Source organism: Monodon monoceros, unplaced genomic scaffold (assembly GCF_005190385.1).
Source record: "Monodon monoceros isolate NGI ecotype Baffin Bay Population unplaced genomic scaffold, NGI_Narwhal_1 Super_Scaffold_3, whole genome shotgun sequence".
NCBI classification, from domain to species: Eukaryota; Metazoa; Chordata; class Mammalia; order Artiodactyla; family Monodontidae; genus Monodon; species Monodon monoceros.
Window position 1 is genome coordinate 97,245,594 of NW_021703780.1, and position 19,619 is coordinate 97,265,212.

At 44.1% G+C, this 19,619-nt stretch overlaps 1 long non-coding RNA gene across 1 annotated transcript in view; it reads left to right on the plus strand.

Moving 5' to 3' along the window:
* The window catches only part of LOC114907154, a 32,132-nt gene extending 12,513 nt beyond the window's left edge, over positions 1-19,619 (plus strand). Inside the window, exons 2-4 of the long non-coding RNA XR_003796671.1 lie at positions 14,788-14,905; positions 15,085-15,299; positions 19,221-19,619. This is a non-coding gene — a long non-coding RNA (uncharacterized LOC114907154). The remainder of the gene's footprint in view (positions 1-14,787; positions 14,906-15,084; positions 15,300-19,220) is intronic.

Consider the following 19,619-nt stretch of genomic DNA (forward strand, 5'->3'; position numbering starts at 1 on the left):
TAATATCAGTTACCATTTTGTATACTCTTCTCACAAGATACTTAGCTTGCATTTGCAGCAACATGGATGGATATCATATGACATCACTTATATGTGGAATCTAAAATAGGACACAAATGAACTTATCTACGAAACAGAAACAGACTCATAGACGTAGAGAACAGACCTGTGGTTGCCAAGGGAGAGGGGGGTGGGCGACGGAAGGACTGGGATACAAACTAGCATATATACGATGGGATTAGCAGATACAAACTAGTATATATAGGATGGATAAACAACAAGGTCCTGCTGTAGAGCACAGGGAAGTATATTCAATATCCTGTGATAAACCATAATGGAAAAGAATATAAAAAAGAATGCATATATGTATAACTCAATCACTTTGCTGTATAGCAGAAATTAACAACATTGTAAATCAACAATACTTCAATCTTAAAAAAAGAAAAAAAATGGCTTGGCCATTTATTAGCTCTGTGAACTCAAACTATATGACTTACCTGAACCAGTGGTTCTCAAACTTTGCTGTAGAGTAGAATCATCTGGGGAGGTTTTAAAAATTCCAATGCCCAGGCCACACCCCTACTAATTACATCAGAATCTATGGGGGCAGGACTCGGGCATCAGCATTTTTAGTTGACACCGAAGAGCAGCTGCCTGAGGACCAGTGAGCTCACTCTCCAGGCTCGCCCTTCCACTCAGTGTGGTCCGCAGGCTGCGGTGCGGACAACCCCTGGGAACTTGCTAGCACTCCTGGACCCCAGGCCCCAACCCAGGCCTACTGAATAAGAATCCCCGGGTGATTCTCCTGCCCATTAAAATGCTCAGAAGATGCACTGATCCAAAACTCGCTTTTCTTATCAGTAAAGTAATAGTAACACCCACTGTGTTTCTCGAACTTACCTGCTCACAAGAGTCCTCGGAACACCTGATGAAAATGCAGAATCATTAGGCCTTACCTCAGTCCCACTGGATCAGAATGTCCTGGGCGAGAGTTTGTGAATCTATAATTATACCATGTTCCCTCCTGATGATTCTTATAACCAGGCACGTTTGGGAAACACTGAGTTTTTGTTTTTTTTTTTAATTTATTTTTGGCTGCGTCGGGTCTCAATTGTGGCACGCAGGCTCTTCACCATGGCATGCGAGCTTCACTCTAGTTGTGGCGCGTGGGCTTAGCTGCTCCGCAGCATGTGGGATCTTAGTTCCCCAGCCAGGGATCGAACCGCGAAGGCAGACTGTTAACCACTGGACCACCAGGGAAGTCCCAGGGGAAACACTGAGCTCTAAAATCCTCAAGGGATTATCGTCAGGATTAAGTGAGACAATAAAGCTCTTTTTGTCACTGTCATACATCGAGGGTAACTATTATGTGACACGATACTAGCTGTTCTGTGCAAACGCTGAATGAGTGTCTACATTTTACAGAGAAAGAAACAGTTATACTTTTCAGCTATAATGAAAAATTTGTTTCTTGGTTGGTCAAAGTTCACTGGCACCCCCCTCCAACCCCTAGGTCAGCGTCTTGCACGTGACCTAGGCTGCTTCAGTTTTGTGGCTCCACCATCTCAACCCAAGACCTCTGCATTGACCAGGGTGTGGGCGGAGAGAAGCAAAGAGAACTCACATCAGCTCTTGGGTGCTTAGCCCTGGAAGTGACATATGTCACCTCTGCTGAAGCCTGCCGGCCAGAACTAGCCACATAGCCCTGTATAGTTGCAAGAGTGTAGTCTCCCTGTGCACCCAGAAAGAGGAAAAGGAAAACCAGAACCTGGTGAGCACAAGTAATGTCTATCCCAGGCAGGCTAATAATTTGGTATCCCTTCAAACCATTATTCTTCAAACATTTGCTAAAAGGGTATTTAGAGAAGAGGCTGAATGTTGTTGCGTGTTAAAAATGAAAACAAATGAGTCCTCTTGGCAGTATTTAGTCTCTCTGTTGTCTAAGCAAAACAGCTCTCGATTCAAACTCACATCTCCATTCAGCGGCGCAAAGGCCAGAATTAATCTGAACCTCCTTCCTAAAAGATGAGTTAGGGACCCATAATTATTGGACCATGTTTCTTAGGTGTCTTATCATGTGTCTAAGTGGTTCATCAGAGAATCGTTCCCAACCACTCACAGTACTCTCCTTGGAAGGAATTCTAAGGATGGAGCAGTAGAGATGGTTAACTGCCCACCCAACATCCAGTCTGCTTTTCTTCTCTCTGAAGATAGGATATCAGTGAGAGCTAGCTACTTACCCAGTTACAATTTTCCTTCTTTTCCTTAATAACAGGACTCTGTTGGGAGTAACAATGTGCCCACATGAAAAACTATTTCTCAGTCTCCCCTGTAGGTAAGAATGGCCAGATGACAGTACTGAAGTGGGACTTCAAGGAAAGCTCTTTCCAGGATGTTGACTGTGCTGAGTCAACAAGGTTACCTCTTATAATCTTACCCCTTCCTACTACTTGGAGTATAGATGTGATGGCTAGAAATGCAGCATCACTCTTGTCACCATGAGGTGATTTTGATGATGGAAGCCATTAGACTTCCATCTGAGCTATCACAACTGCCCTGAACTTGATGACTGAGCTATCACAAGTGCCCTGAACTACCCATTTCCAGACTTCTTTTATGTAAGAGAAAGAGAAGAGAAAATAAAAATGTGTTTAAGCCAGTGGAGTTGGGTCTCTGATATAGCTGGTGTTATAGTTTGTCCTCAGCTCCAGGCTTGTCACAGGGGAAAAGAGGTGGAGAAGGAGAAGTAGAGATAAAAGGTGGCAAGAATGGATAAAGAGGAGACAAGGACCTGTATCCTAGGAACACAAGGGAAGCGTTGGATTGTGAAGGGAAGGGGAAGCAATGGGGGAGGGGAGGAAATTAGAGATGATGGATGTAGGCTGGTTAGGGGTTAGATGTGCTGATTCAGGCTCAGACAGTGCTGAGGTTAAATCCTGTCTTCACTTATTACTAGCTCATGACCTTGGGCTCATAGCAGGTGTTCAACATGATATAATAATAGCATTAATAGTAGAGTTATGTAACACATTTGATCTGATATGTCAGGCTCTCTTCTAGGTGCTTTACATATTTTAACTCCTTGAATCCTCACAACAACCCTGAAAGGTAAATGCTATTATTATCCCCATTTTCTAAATGAGCAAACTGGCACAGAGACTGTAGGTCACTTGACCCAGGTCACAGCTGATAAGTGTGAGAGCCATGATTTCAACCATCTCTGCTCAAAACTATGTGCTACTAAGAATTCCTCCACTCAGCAAACTGAGTGGGTCCTCAAAGTCGACTCCTACATCCACTTGCTTTAATCCTAAGTGACACGTACAAGTGACTGCTCTGTTGACAGACAGCAGAGTTGATGACCTTCTGCTCTGGCATATGCTTGCCCTAGTTCATAATAATGCAGGATTATAGGCTGAGATTTCAAATGTTGTTGAGCTTCCATATTATGACTATAATGACTAATATTGGCATTAATTGAGCATGTACTAAGCGTCTGATACCACCCAAGAAGCTTTCACTTATGTTGTTACGTAGAATTAACAAATGAGTCCTATGAGACAAGTAATACTATTTCATTTAGCAGATGAAGAATTGGGGACCCAGAGAGCTAAGCAACTTGCTCAAGTTGGGTAGTTAATTGGGGGAACGGGGACTCAGACTCAGGAGTAGCTGAAGGCACAACTGGCACACTTCCACTGGGTGACACTCTGCTGGGGGTGGCAGGTGGGAAAGGCTGGGCGGAGAGTGTGAGGAAGGAGGGCTGAAGACAGAGGAGGCAGGAGGAGGTGAAGAGGCTCGGACGGTCAGGAGGGGCCTGACGGGACGTTGCTTGAAACATGGGGAATAGGCCTTTTGTGCTGTGCTTCACTAATCTCCACTCGCCTCTCTCTCAGCGTAACTGCAACTGTGAAGTTTCATTTCTAAGCTTCCTGATCTTTAGCAGCAAGTTGGTGTAGAGAAAAGTCAGAGAATTTGGAGTCTAGATACCTGCTTGCTTTCTTCAGTGTTATCAATCATCTTGCTGTGTGTCCTTGGAAGTCATTTCACTTCTGATCTTCACTTTTTCCTGAAACAAGGGTAAGATTATCCAGGGAAAGGTGTTGGGAGGATCAAATGAGGCAATGTATTTGGTTTCTAAGCATTGTCTATTTGTTTAATTAAATATTGCACTTATTGGGACTTGCCTGGTGGCGCAGTGGTTAAGAATCCGCCTGCCAATGCAGGAGACACGGGTTCGGTTCGATATCTGGTCCGGGAAGATCCCACACACCGCGGAGCAACTAAGCCCGCAAGCCACAACTCCTGAGCCTGCTCGCCTAGAGCCCGTGCTCTGCGACAAGAAGCCACCGCAATGAGAAGCCCGTGCACTGCAATGAAGAGTAGCCCCCGTTCGCCGCAACTAGAGAAAGCCCATGTGCAGCAACGAAGACCCAGCACAGCCAAAAATAAAATAAAAATTAAAAAATGTCTAATTCTTTAAAAAAATAGTAATAAATAAATATTGCACTTATTATAAATGTAATATTTGTCAATAGTGGAAAAATTAGGAGACACAGAGAAGCAAGAAGAAAAAAGACGGTAGCTATCCCTTGTGGTAGGCACCATCAGCTGGCTAAACCCATGCCAACCAGTCCCTGGGGTCTTCCCAGCTTCCCTTGCAGCTGGGGTGGCCATGTGACCCATTTCTGGCCAATGAGATAAAAGTGGAAGGCTTTGGCTTTTCTGGCTCAGAGGAACAGATGGAGCTCATGCCATCCCTTCTCCCTTTTGAATGTGGGATGTAACGTGTGGTGTTGCAACCATCTTGAGACCATGGAGGAAGGCCGAGGGAACAGTACAGATGCTGACCCTGACAGTGCTGGGCTGCTGAGCCAACGCCAGCAGCTACCCACCTCCATACTTCTTATCTTGTGAGAAGAATAAACCCTTGTTATTTTAAGCCACTGTTAGTTGGGTTTTCTGTAACTTCCATCATAACTATTACATTAATGTACTCTCATCATCCAGGGATCATAAATGATGACATCTCAGTTTGCATCTTTTCAGATCTTTCCCGATGCATATGCAGCAGGAAAATAATTTGAGACATTAAGATGTTTCCTCCTAACACATGCTACCTTGTACCTTGTGTTCTACACCCACCATTTGGGCATTTTTCAGGCACTACACATGAGGGACAATAAAGTGTTTACAAAAACAAAAAGCCAAATTCTTGGCGACCCCTAGGGTGACTTGAAAACTTACAACAGGCACAAAATTTGGAAGCCAGAGCACTTTTGAGTCACAAGAGCCAGGATTTTGAGGGAAAACAAAAAGTTTATCTTCAGATTTGCAATAGCCTGACTTAGTATATAAAAGAGCAAACCTGGGAGCCTCAGGGCACTGTGTTTGGAAGATAAGCCCCAGAATGAAGAAGAATGCAGGTCTGAAGAAAGAGATAAGAGTTGGAATATCTGGAGAGAAAAGAGAACATTGGAAGGATGAGATCAGAGCTGACACATTACCTCGGTGCTGAGAAGGGGCTCAGAGTTCCACCCCACACCTGAAACTGGGAGTGAGCCTTAGGGATCCTAAATAAGTTTAGTGAGAACAGGAAAACAGGAGGCACTTGAGCCTCTCTTCCCAGGATGTAAGTCCATTAAAGTCCATGTCAAACCTGGTATCTTGAGGGGCAAAGCTGCCATTGCTTGAGTGGGGATGGTGAGGCTGAGGGCATTATTTCAGATGTGGGAAAGAATCTAAGAACGGTCCCCATGGACCCCTGTGAAGGGTACTAAACGGGCTGAGAATAAATTGGGACCAGGTAGACCAGGAGTGCATAGATTTCTCAACTAACAGTCAGGACAAGACCACAGACATTAGTAGCAGATGCCAGAGCTTCATGATGGGGACCAGAAAAGATGAACTGCAGAGGCCAAGGGAAGAACAGACGGTAGCATAGGACCAGATGCCACTCCTCTGGATTCCGGGACAATGCATCTGTCCATGGAAGGACTAGAGGAGCAGGGGAGGAGGGAGAAACGGGAAGGATCTTGAACTGACCATCTTAAATCAGGAAGTGTCTGAGTTACTTTGAATTGCAAGGTTAAGTTTTCTGTGATCAGCAAGAATGCGGGATAGTAGGCGAAGCTAAGTTTACAGAAATAAAGTTTGTGGGGTTTTGGGGGGGGCGTGGCTCCCAAGTATGTATTCGGTAAATTTCAGCTCACCACCATGCATACATACATTTATAATATATATGTAATTTTTTCCAATGTGGAAGAGTATTGAACATGCTGTTTTGTCAATTTCTGTTCCCCCAATAGATTGTGAACATTTTTCCATGTCTACAAATATTAATTTGAAATAGTGATACTTAAAATTTTTTTCTGAAAGCTTTGAGAATCTGAAAATAATTATGTACCTAGAAAAATGCATATATGCATCCACACATAATGTCTGTACGTATTTAGGGGCGCCTGTTTAAGAACACAAGTTGAAGAATCTCTTGCCTGCAATATAATTTTCAATAACTGAATAGTATACATTATATAGCCACCCTGCGTTATGTTTCATCAACTTCCTATTGTTGCACATTGAGACTCCAGTTTTCCTCTATTATAGATGATCTTTATGATAAATTCCTAGAAGCAGAATTTCTAGTTATGTTAGGAATGTTTCCACTGTAGGTAACAGAATAGTCAAATGACAATGGTTTGTTTTTCTCCCATTATAAAAGATTCAGAGGAAGCAGCCTGGTGCAGACTCAATAATGCCATCGAGGACCCATACTTTTGCTCTATTTCTGCTCTGCTCTGCTTAGCTTTTTGTCTTGTCACCTCATGGTTACAAAATGGCTGCTGCAGTACCATTATCACGTCCTTGTTTAAGACAGGATGGAGAGGGGCAAAGGCAATACTTTTTATCAGGAAAGCCGACTTTTGCTTAAGTCTCAATAGCCAGCACTAGATCACATGTCTGTAGGTCTCTAAGGGAGGCTGAAAAAGTAAATATTCCATTTTTCCAGATGTTTTAGTGGAGGCAGTTAAGAGAAAAGAGTGTTGATGGTTAGTTTTAAGTTAATCAGCATGCCACGCAGGGCCAAAGTTTCTGAATATTTTAAAGGAGTTGATCTACAGAGGCAACATACTTGAAAGGGTTTTATAAACCAACCAAATATTCTGTACAAATGTGAGCTGTCTAATTTATTAGACGTGATGCTGTGTTTTCTTAGAGGATTGAATATGTAGTATTATTGCTAATCTCCGGGCAGCTGCCTTGCTAATTGGCCACCTCTGTTCAGAAATACATTGTTAAAAAGCTCTTTTGTTTTTGGAAACAGCCTTTCCATACCCAGTGACAAAATTACTTGTTTAGACCCTGTTTTGATGCTTCAGTCACCTCCTACTGGGATGTCAGGGAAACAACGTTAGGCATGGGGTCCAAAGACCTGAGTTTATTTCTTAGCTCTGCCATCTGACCACAAGGAAGACATTTCTCCAGCCCGTAGATTCCTTACTTGTAGGATGTGAGTAATAATTTCTACTCTACAGCATTGCTAGAGGGGCAAGATGAGGTTTTGGGTGAGGAAGTGCTGTGAAGTGGAATATAAATTTTGTTTATCTTTGCTGTTTAGCCCTCATTCTTATGGGCCATTTTCAGACCCGTTGAATCAAGGCCAAAGCCTGTGGTTTGCTGATAAACAAACTCTCCAAGGGGAAAGAATTAACTTGATTTTTAGTGTTTGGTGATATCCATGGTATAAATACTCTCACCATGGCCAATTTCAAACTATCAGTGGTTTAAAACCAGCTGCAAAATTCCCAGTTATTTAACAAATCCTCTTGTTAGCTGGTACAAGCCAGCTTCAGCGTGCGGCTGCCCCAGAGCACAGAATCAGCCACCTTGTAGCGAGATGTGCTGGCTGGGCCAGAGTCAGCATCTGGATCCACCTGGCAGCTGTAGTTACCAGTCAGCTCTCATTTTATCTCCTCTCCATCTCCACTATCTCTTTTCACACATACCCCTGGATTTGTGAAAGGTGTCTGTAAACTCCAGAGCGAGTTTACATGCAAGTTGTCTGATGAATTGATTTCGAGTATGAATAGTTCTAAGCCCCCAAAGAAAGGATCAGAGTTACACATGGAAAGAAGTTACCAAGAACTAATCCTGTACGTGCCATTTATTTGGTTGATAAGTGACAGAACCCCAAGTCAAACTGATTTAAGAAATGAGGAAAGTTTATCGGCTCACATCAACATGAGGTTCAGGGTTGCTGGCTTCCAGCAAGGCTAAATCCAGGTGCTCAAACAATGTCACCAGGATCTCAGGCAGGCTTTCCCCAGGTGGTGGCAAAACAGTCATTAGAAGTTTTAGTTGAGCACTTCTTTCCTGACAGAGCCTGTCAAGCTCCCAGGAATTGCTGATTTGCCCAGTTGGGGCCATGTGCTAGTTGCCGCGTCAGCCACAGTTAACCATATTCCTCTCAATGGCAGGCCTGAGACATGTGCTCATTCCTGGAGCTGGAGATGTGGTCTGCTGGTCTAAACCACATGGGCTGGGAATGTTGGAGGGTGTGGTTCCCCAAAAGAACCGTGGAATTCTGTTACCAGAAGAAGCAGGATCTGTGCTTGGCAGATCAAAATAGCAAACGTCCACTACAAATCTTATGTACTTCCTGTTCTGCTGGGGAGATCTGTGTGGCATGAAAGACAGAAGTTCCAAATATAGCTCAGATCTTCCTGGGCTCCATCAGCCTGTGATTCCCAAGGAGGTCGTATTCACATTAATACTCAATTTTTTTCATTTTGAAAAACTGCTTTTAAAGGCAGCCTCTATGATGTTTCTGAAAGTCCCTCTGGGGTATATACACGTGGCCTCACAAATCCATCTGGGCTACTGCTCCAGCAAAGCTGCCCAGCCAGTGCCCCACTGTTCACTGCTATACTCCAGGGCCATAAGGATGAAAGGGTGTGGACCCTGCTCCCCGAGCCCCAACCCAGGGAGGAGTTGAGGTGAATAAGCACTGTACAGGGAACAAGTACTATAGACAAGGTATTTTACCTGTCTTTTCTCCTTTAATCCTCTCCCCTACCCTTTGAGGTATGTATTACAACCTGCCCTTGAGGATAAAAATGGTGGCTAAAAGCTACGTCCAGACCAACTCAGCTAGTAAGAGGGGGAGGTGGGGTTGGATGATCAGGTCTTTTGATTTTTAGTCTTGTGGTCTTTCTCATTTTCCTATTTATTTCTGGCCAGAATCAAATCTAACTCAATTGGATATCACCTCCAACCCTAAAACATTGCTTCCCTCACAAGAGATGCTCAATTAAAGTTGAATGAATATAAGAACCTGTACTTGTTCCTCAGAGGTCACTGGTCTGATGGGGTGAGTTCATTGGTATAGGGCACGGTTAAGGGCTGAGTTGCATCCTCCAAAATTCACGTGTTGAAGTCCTGGCTCCCAGCCCTCAGAAACTGACTGTATTTGGAGATATGATCTTTCAAGAGGTAATTAAATTAAAATCAGGCCGTATGGGTGGGCCCTAATCCAACGTGACTGGTGTCCTTATAAGACGGGATTAGGATCCAGACATGCACAGAGGGAAGACCAGGTGAGGACAAAGGGAGAAGACAGCCATCTACAAGCCAAGTGGAGAGGCTTCAGGAGAAACCAACCCTTCAGACGCCTTGATCTTGCACTTCTAGCCTCTAGAATTATCAGAAAATACATTTCCATTGTTTAAGGCACCCAGTCTATTGTACTTTGTTATGGCAGCCTAGCAAACTAATACAGCCAGGAATATCTCTGAAGAAGAGAAGTCAGAACTAAACACTCTTGAGATGGGAAATTGTCTAGGTAATAATACATGCACGTGCAAAAGGCATAAATTCTCCCTCCTACCTCTGCCCCTCCCCCAACCCACCTGGTTTCCCTCCTGGGAGGTGAATGGTTACCAATCTCTCATGTTTCCTCCCAGATTTATTCATTCTCTCTCCCTTAGCAAACAGACACAACTGTATATCTAAATAATTTTTCTCACCTTGTACACACTGTTCTGCATCTTGGTTTTTTGTTTAATTAAACTTTCTAAAGATCCTGCAAGAATGACTTTAACAAAGCATGTTTGGAAAGTCAGAGAAATACCCTGGTGAATCACCAGCATGATTAAAAACTAAAAGCGATGCATTAAAACAGCTTTGCCACCCTGTCAGATATTTTAAGCCTGCTGCCTTCTGCGGAGCAGGGAGACAGGCCCCAGAAGCCTCTGAGGGGGCACTGACTGAGTCATTAGCAGCTGGAGAGGAGCCTGGCTGCTCAGGAGGGCAAACCTTTGGTTTCTCGCCCCTGCCTTAGGCCTCCTCTCTGCCCTTCTCTCCCCCATACACAAAGTAGGTCAGCTTGAGAGATGCTTCCCTGAGCAGGTGGGAGAATGTCTGTGCTGAGTGGGAGGCCACAGCTCTGGGCCCATATTGGGATGCCATCTGTAATTGTAGACACTCAGAGCTGCAAGAGATCTTAAAGATCTAATTCCTTCAGTTTACACATGGGGAAGCTGAGCCCAGAGCAAGAAAAAAAAAAAAAAAAGGAACTTTGCTAATTGCTAAGGTCACTAGCTAGGTGGGGACAGAGCAAGGGACAGAATGTCAATGTCCTCCCTCTGACACCAGTGTTCTCTTCATGTTGCCACAATGTCCTGTTGGATCTGTAATCTTTGTCTAGATGTCCAGATTTTACTGTATCTTCTTTGTCATGCCCTATCTCCCCTCTGCCATTAAAAATAAGAGACCAGGGAATTCCCTGGTGGTCCGGTGGCTGGGACTCCGCGCTTTCATAGTCTAGGGCCCAGGTTCGATCCCTGGTCGGGGAACTAGGATCCCACAAGTCTCACAGCCAAAAAGAAAAAGAGACCAGATCCTGAAGCCAGACTGCTTGAGTTTCAATACCGTTCCAATCACTAGCTGGGTGATATGGGGCAAGTTAATTAGCGTTTTTTTGTGCCTCAATTTCTTCTTGTATCAGATGGAGATTATCAGAGTATCTACTCCGAGGGTTGTTGACAGGGTGGCCTTGTCGCATGGCTCCCAGAAACACCATTCACAGCTCAGTCCATAATGTAGATGATATATGAGTGGTACTACCTGGAGCTGTGCAGTGCACAGACTGGGAGGCAGTACACAGGAAGTGGCAGTGATGAGTTAAATGAAATTGTGCTTGTCATTCTTAGCATACTAAAAGAAAATTAAATGTTGGCTATTATTACCATCATTGTCATTTTTATTGTCATCATGAAGAACCAATTGTCTTGTCTTTAGAAGCAGAAAGGAATGGGGAAACTGAGGAGAAAAGTCATATTTTCATGTTTCATTTCTATTATGAAGGTAATAGGCATTCGGAACAGAAAACCTGGAAAACACATATAAAAACAAACCAAACAGACTTCCCTGGTGGTGCAGTGGTTAAGAATCCACCTGCCAATGCAGGGGACACGGGTTCAATCCCTGGTTCTGGAAGATCCCACATGCCGCTGAGCAACTAAGCCCGTGCGCCACAACTACTGAACCTGCACTCTAGAGCCCATGAGCCACAACTACTGGAGCCCACATGCCTAGAGCCCGTGGTCTGCAACAAGAGTAGCCACCGCAATAAGCCCGTGCGCCGAAACGAAGAGTAGCCTCCCCTCGCCGCAACTAGAGAAAGCCCGCGTGCAGCAACGAAGACCCAGCACAGCCAAACATAAATAAATAAAATAAATAAATTAAAAAAACAAACAAACCAAACAACAAAAATAAAATAATTCCGCCAACCAGAAATAACCTCTTTTGACATATGGTGTATGTTCCAGATTGTTTTTTTCCCACCTGTTTTTCACTTACTGATACATTGAGGGAACAATTTCCCATGGCAATAAATGTTCATCTACAATGTCAGCTTCAATGACAGGACAACCTAGCGGTTAAGAACATGGACTCTGGATCTAGGTGGCCTGTGTTCAAATGTCAGCTCTACCACTTACTAGCTCTGTGACTTTGGGCAAGATAATTAACCTCTCTGTGCTTGAGTTTTTCCATCTGTAAAGTGGAGTTAATAATAATATCTACCTTGTGCAGAGTCTTTGTCATATTACTATTTTTAGATCAGTCCATTTTGTGAAAATACTGTAATTTGCAAAGCTGGTCCCCCATTGTTGGCCTTTTAGATGATTTCCAATTTTTCCCTGTCATAGATAATGTGGCCACAAATATTCACAACCATGTATCTTTGGGCATATCTCTGGTTATTTTATTAAATTCCTAGAAATGGATTTGCCGATGTATAGAGGATATACTTGCCAAATTATCCAGAGTTTGTACCAGTTTACATTCTGGCAGCATTTGGAAGGATTGAAGAGCAGCGTGAGTCTCTGGGGTCCTGGAAACAAAACAGGGGACTCTGGGGACGCAACTTAGGACTAGGACATGTACTTTAGCTGTCAGTAGATCCATGTAGCTCCCTGGAGAGGCCATGTCTGCCCGTGCAGCCTGATACCATGTTTCCCACCTTCATGATTATTTTCCATATCGAAGAACCATATATATCATAATGTTTAATATCAAAAAAGACTTACTTAAAAAATACGTTTACTTTAAAAGAGAACTTTAAATCATGACTATAAATGTAAAACCAGAATCACTCAAGTAGAAAGAAAGTAACTGTAAAAATAAATATGACAGAAGCAAAATATTACTAAATTGTAGCTAGACGCTGTTGCCTGGAAAGGCTCTGAGCTACAGGCCCTGCACTTTACTTTGTTGGAGGGGGATTAGCAAATTAGTAGGAGCCAGAGAGGTGTTAAGATTTACTAACACCAAGCTGACACTTTCTCTTTGGTATAGTCAGAAGGAGCAAAGGAGCGTTGAAAAGTGATTTTAGTGGGAGTGGAGGGGGATGTGTGATCTTATGTTGAAGGACCTGTGGATTTACCTCCTAAAATTGCCCTATAACCATTTTCTTCAGTTTAGGAAACAGGAGTCAGAATCGCCTCACTGAGGGCCAGCTTCCCAGGTGTGAAAGAACTCTTACTGCACGTGTCCATGTAATCTTCTCAATAACCCCATCAGCAGGGTGCTGTAAGTAATTATCACCTCCACTTTACAGTGGATGAAACTGACGCACAGGATGGTTAATAACATGTCCACGATCGCTATAGTTAATCGACAGTAAGGCTGGAATTTGGAGCTCAGGTGTTTTGGCTCCAGAGTTTAAACTCCTAAATAATATTTTATACTGGCAGTGGATGGTCCTATGACTAGTTATCAGCTGCATGCCTGGCTGCATCTCATTCTCAGAGCTGAAAAGGTATATTTAGACGATGGGACTCACCTTGGACCCCTTTAACCCTGTTTGTAACTGGCTTCTCACTCTGCTAGATTGACCCTGCTTTGACCTTGATTTAACCTTGACCTTTCTTTGTTACCTGGACTGGTGACTGAGACTCTGCAACCTTCTGCTGGCACTGATGGCTGTAGGCCTTCTTGCACCAGGAGTGCTTGGGTCTACAGGTGAGCATTACACTGGCACGAGCTTTGTGGGGACTACAGTGCAGAGGTGACTGAGTTTGCCAAGGCTTGCAGAGTGAGTTACTGGCAAAGCCTGGACTAGAACTCAGATCTGCTGAGTCCTGCTTTGTCCACCACATCCTGCAACTTTCTTAATTACATAAACAATTTGTCTTCATAACAACTGTCTTACTTGCTTTTCCCAGCAATCTTGAGAGACAGGTAGGTATTGTTGTGAATGATTCACAAATGAGAAAGCTGAGGCTGTGCCCACGGCACATAGCTAATAAGTGGCACAGCCCGTTCCGTACCTCAGAGGAAATTCTGCTGGAAAGGGGCGTGATTAGGACTAGAACACAGTCCTGTCCGGCTTTAAGTCTAGATCTCTTTCTACAAAATACCCCGTATCCATTTCTGCCTCTTCAGTTTCCCAGGTCCTCTCTCATTTCCTAAGACTTTTTTTTTTTTTTTTGCGGGTACGCGGGCCTCTCACTGTTGTGGCCTCTCCTGTTGCGGAGCACAGGCTCAGGACGCGCAGGCTCGACGGCCATGGCTCACGGGCCCAGCCGCTCTGCGGCATGTGGGATCTTCCCGGACTGGGGCACAAACCCGTGTCCCCTGTATCGGCAGGCGGACTCCCAACCACTGCGCCACCAGGGAAGCCCTCCTAAGACTTTTAATTCTGTCTCTTTTCCCATTGGGATGGTGGTGCTGAGTATGGGTGATTCATACTGAAGTGTGAATGACTATACCTACGGTCAGATGTTTCTCCGTCTGGGTGTGTCTGCACTTAGAGAGATTGCTCTCAACTGCAACTGAGGGTTCATTCCTATATTTGTAATCTATTGCTATATAAAAAATTACCCTAAGACCTGGTGGCTTGATGCAACAACAATCATTTATCATCTCTCACAAGCTCTGTGAGTCAGGAACCCAGACAGGGCAGAACGGTGAAGTCTTGACTGTTCCACGATGTCTTGGTCCTCTGCTGCAGGACTCAAAGGCTGGGGGCAGAAGGAAGACTCATTCACTCACACACCTGGTGGCTGGGGCCGGCTGTCAGCTGGAACACCCCCTCATGGCCTCTCCATCTGGCCTGAACTTCCTCTCAACATGGTAACTGAGTTCCCGGGGCACATAACCCAAAAGAGAGTCAGACAGAACTCATTGCCTTTTATGATCTAGTCTTGGAGTTCGTGCAGTGTCGCTTCTGCCTCATCCCACTGGCTGAGGCAGTACCAAAGGTCTACCCACTTCTCAATGCAGGAATGTCAATGTCACATTATAAGAAGAACACGTGGGATGGACATGTACTGGTGTAGCTGTCTTTGGAAAATACCATCTGGCATAACTTTCTAACAGTGGGATCTCACACACAGGTCAGGTAGGTTTGTGGGAACAGACCTTGGGTGTGGGCTTGGGGGAGGGTCCTCTCCTTGTGGCTCCCATCAGATCCCATTGTTCCCTGGGGTCTCTTTGCTCTAGCTTCCTGCATTTGTAATTCTGCCTTCCTCTGCTCTACATTTACACTGCAATTAGTTTGTGATCCATTTTTCTCAAAAGGTTCAGACAGCCCTCACGACTGATAGGCAGGGGCATGATCTTGCCTGCCAAGAGGACCTGACATTGAAAATAAATAGGAATAAAAAATGCTGATCTGCTTCTGTGCCATTGGATGGAGCCCAGGCCAACAATGAATAGAAAGTTTCCTGCTTTGGAGCAGGCCTTCCCTGGTCCCCAAGGAGGAACTTAAAGGCTGAAGATGGACTGAGCTCCAGGTAAGGGATTGTGTGAATTGCAGGGCGGGGGTTATGAAGATCTGTCCCGCAAAGTGGTGGCAGTTCCAGAATTCCTATATTGAGGGGGGGTGCTTTATGGGCAGCAAACCTGGTTAGTAGAAGGGATTGGAAATTCCACTGGCATAACATTTTATGTATATTTGGGAAAGCATTAGTTGTCTATTTCAAAGATTTGCGGGGGGGAGCTGTCTTAGTTTGGATTTGACCACAAGCAGACCCTGAGATAAAGATTCAAGAATGCAGAAATGTGGGCTTCTCTGGTGACACAGTGGTTAAGAGTACGCCTGCCAATGCAGGGGACACGGGTTCAAGCCCTGGTCCGGGAAGATCCCACGTGCCGCGGAGCAACTAAGCCCGTGCACCACAACTACTGAGCCTGCGCTCTAGGGCCCGGGAGCCACAACTCCTGAAGCCCTTGCGCCTAGAGCCCGTGCTCGGCAACAAGAGAAGCCACCGCAATGAGAAGCCCGCGCACCACAATGAAGAGTAGTCCCCGCTCGCCGCAACTAGAGAAAGCCTGCACGCAGCAACGAAGACCCAACGCAGCCAATAATAATAAATTAAATAAATAAATTTATTTTAAAAAAACTGGTTCTAGAACAAGAAATTTCAGATAAAGTAGACTTTAGAACAAGAAATACTTATAAGGGATAAAAAAGGGCATAATAATAAAAGGGTCAATTCATCAAGAAGCCAACAATCCTAAATATGTATGCACTTAAAATAGAGCTTCAAAATATGTGAAACAAAAACTCACAGAACTGAAGTCAGTTACAATTCCAGTTGGAGATCTCAACACTCCTCTTTCAGTAGTAGAAAAAATAGGACCCTAGAAAACAGTAAAGTTACAGAATACGTAAACAAACCTAAACTCAGCCACTAAGCTGTCACACCCACTCTCTTCTAGCACACGCAAGGTGCCCTTCATGCATTTACTGTATATCAGACATTGCCCTAAGCATTTTTTTGTGCATATCCTCTTTGAACCTCAGAAAATCTACGATTGTTCCCTTTTCACAGATGAGAAAATTGATGGTCATAGAATGAAGTTAATTGCCAAAGTCACACAGCTAGGGCAAAACAGATCTGGAACTTGAACACCAAAGTTTGTGTGATAGATCACCCCACTATACTCCCCCACCCTTGCTTCTAATTTTAAAGTCCTCAGTTATCAACTTTGTTACTTGTTTTCTCACGTATGCCTTTGATGTCCACAGTGGTCCTTTCAGCTAGTACCGAGAATCTTATTATTATTTTAAAATAATTTTTGTTTGCTCTTTTCTTTTTTTTTTTTTGAGCTTGGGTGCTTTAAAAAAAAGCAAAACTGGGTAATATAGCCAAATGGTACAAAATTTAGAGGTACGAAAGAGCATCCAGGTATTTCCCTGTTACCCAGTCTCTTATTATGATGAAGTTTAGAAGTCATTTGTATTTTCTTTCTTTCATGTCTGTTACCTATTTTGCTATAGAATTATTGGATTTTTTTCCTTATTGATACATAGAAGCTTTTAATATATTAAGGGAATTAGTCCTATGCCTGTGGTATGAATTGTCAATATTTTCCCAGTTTGTCTTTTGCCTTTTGAAAATGCAAAGGTTTTTTCCATGGAGAAACATTATGGCAGTTGAATTTGTCAATTTTTATATTTCATGAGTGGGATATGTCATTATTAGACAGCTATTAATTACCCCAAGTTTATAAAACAAAGTTCCCTACTTTTTCTTCTATTAATGTTATGGGTTTTTGCTGTAAATTTTTTGCTGTAATGAGTGAGATATGGCTCCAATTTAAGTTTTTCCCATAATAGCAAACCAGTCATTCCAACAATACTTATTGGATAATCTTGTTCCTCGCTGATTTGAAATGCCGCATTTATTCTATATTAGATCTCTTGACATATTTAGGTTTATTTCTGAGCTTTATGTTATTGATCTATTTGTCTTTCCATGCCCATGTTTAAATTACTGCAGCTTAATACCATGTTTTAATATCTGGGAGAGTCAGTCCCTCTCTTTCTGCTCTTCCTTTTCAGAATTCACCTAGCTATTCCTGATTGTTTATTTTTCCATGTGAATTTCAGAATCCATTTGTCTAGTTCCCTCCCCACCCCTGCCACCCCAAAATCTGTTGGTATTTTTTCTATTGGAATTGCATTAAATTTACAGATTAATTTAAGGAGAAATGACATCTTTAGGAGTTGAGTCTTCCTACCCAAGAAAAAGATATAGCTTTCTTTTTTTAAGTGTTCTTTGATGTCCCTCAGTAATGTTAATTTTTTTTCAAATAGAATTTGCATACATCTTGTTAGGTTTACTGATGGATAATGTATCTTTTTTATTGCTATTATAAATATTTTTTCCCTTCCCTCATATTTCCTAACTGGATATTGTTTGGGCAACAATTGTAACAAAAATACTTCCAACAATATTCCAACATTGTTGGAATAACTGACAACAATACTCCACTCTGGCAGTATTGCCTCAAGTTGTCTTGGGAAACTTCACATCTGACTTGACTTGGGTTCCAGTTCCTGCCATCAGCCTGCAGGCAAGACCCAGACCCCTTGGGATAAAGATGGAGTCTGAGGGTTCTAGCAGGAGGAATGCCCTATCCATACAGCTAAGCACCTCTAGGATGGGTGCCATGTATACTAAAATAGGTTGATGATGTTATGCATGTCATAAACAACTACAAATCTGTATGAATCCAATGCCTTTTTATCCTCTGTGAGGTGTCCGTCTACACCAGGGCAGAAGAAGGCAAAGTAAAGCTTATGTTGCTTCAGTCTGAGACTCTTTGGATAGACTTATCTTTGGTGCCCTGACAGTTGATCAACTTGAGGAAACTGAGGCAGCATTCAGTATTATACTTGTCTTTCTTTTTTTTTTTTTGCGGTACGCGGGCCTCTCACTGTCGTGACCCCTCCCGCCGCGGAGCTCACGCTCCGGACGCGCAGGCTCAGCGGCCATGGCTCACGGGCCCAGCCGCTCCGCGGCATGTGGGCTCCTCCCGGACCGGGGCACGGACCCGTGTCCCCTGCTTCGGCAGGCGGACTCTCAACCACTGCGCCACCAGGGAAGCCCTAGTATTATACTTTTTAAGATGAGACTCCATTTTTTCTCAAATCACAAAAGGCGATAGGGTGTCAGGCGTGCTCCCAGAGAAACTGAATCTTGGGCTGGTATTGGAACTCGTCAATATTTGTTAGCATTCTTGACCATCACTAATATTTAATGAGCACCTATTATCTATGTGCCATCTTGTGCTGGGCGTTGAGTACACAGAAATGAATAAAGTCACAAATCCTGCCCTAGAGGAGCCATCCAGTGGGGAAGATAGGCAGAAAATCACTATAATGAATAAGGACAAATATTCAATAGACTTGTGTTCAACATGCCATGGGAGTGCAGAGGAGGAGGCTGTGGAATTTATTTGGGATTAGAGGTATTGGCTTTTGAGCTAGGCCTTAAAAGATAAGGAGTAGTTAGCTAGTTTGGCAAGAGTAGCAGATGGTACTAGTGCCCTGTAAGGCTCTACCTGAGAGCTAGCTCTGTTGGTGGGATGGGCCTGGCTCTTGCACAGGGCAGGATGCCAGGGCGTCAGGGAGGGGTGGTGGTGGTAGTTAATGCTCCCAGGAGCAGTCCTCAACCAATCTGGAATGGAATTTGGTGGATAAATGCCCTAGTTTCTCACCCACTGAGTGGGACAGCTCTGAGATGTGTTCTACAATATCTACCAGGGTTGCTCAGTGGGATTGGGCCCCAGCTGCTCAAAGGGATAACTTGCTTCCTAATGCACATTTTCCTGGCTTCCTTCCCTTCCTGGGCCCCGCTTGTCCATGTTCCCACTTGTGCTTCCTAGGTCACCTCTTAAGCAAACTATTTGTGCTCAAATCCTAGTCTCAGGATCTGCCTCTGGGAAACTGACCCCACACAGCGAAGCATGGGCAGAGTGCATTCCTGGAAGAGGAAACAGCATGAGAAAGGCCCAGAGGTATGACAGAGCGTGTCTTGTTTGGGGACCAGAAAGAAGTTGAATATGGCTGCAGAGCCATTCAAGGAAGACATGGAGATGAGCTAGTCCGGTGGTGTGGAGAATCACGGATATCAAGTGGCTTCCCCCTTTGTGGAGAAAGGGGGGTGGGATTAGAATGGAATTTTTTTAGAAGTCCCCCCTGCCCATCTGGTGGTGGGCAGGGGAACTGTCTGGGGAGCAGGGAGGAAGAAGACCCTCCTCTCCTCTCCCCTCCCTGATGCTTTTGCCCGAGGGTTGGGGCTCCCAGCTCCCGCTCTGGGGCT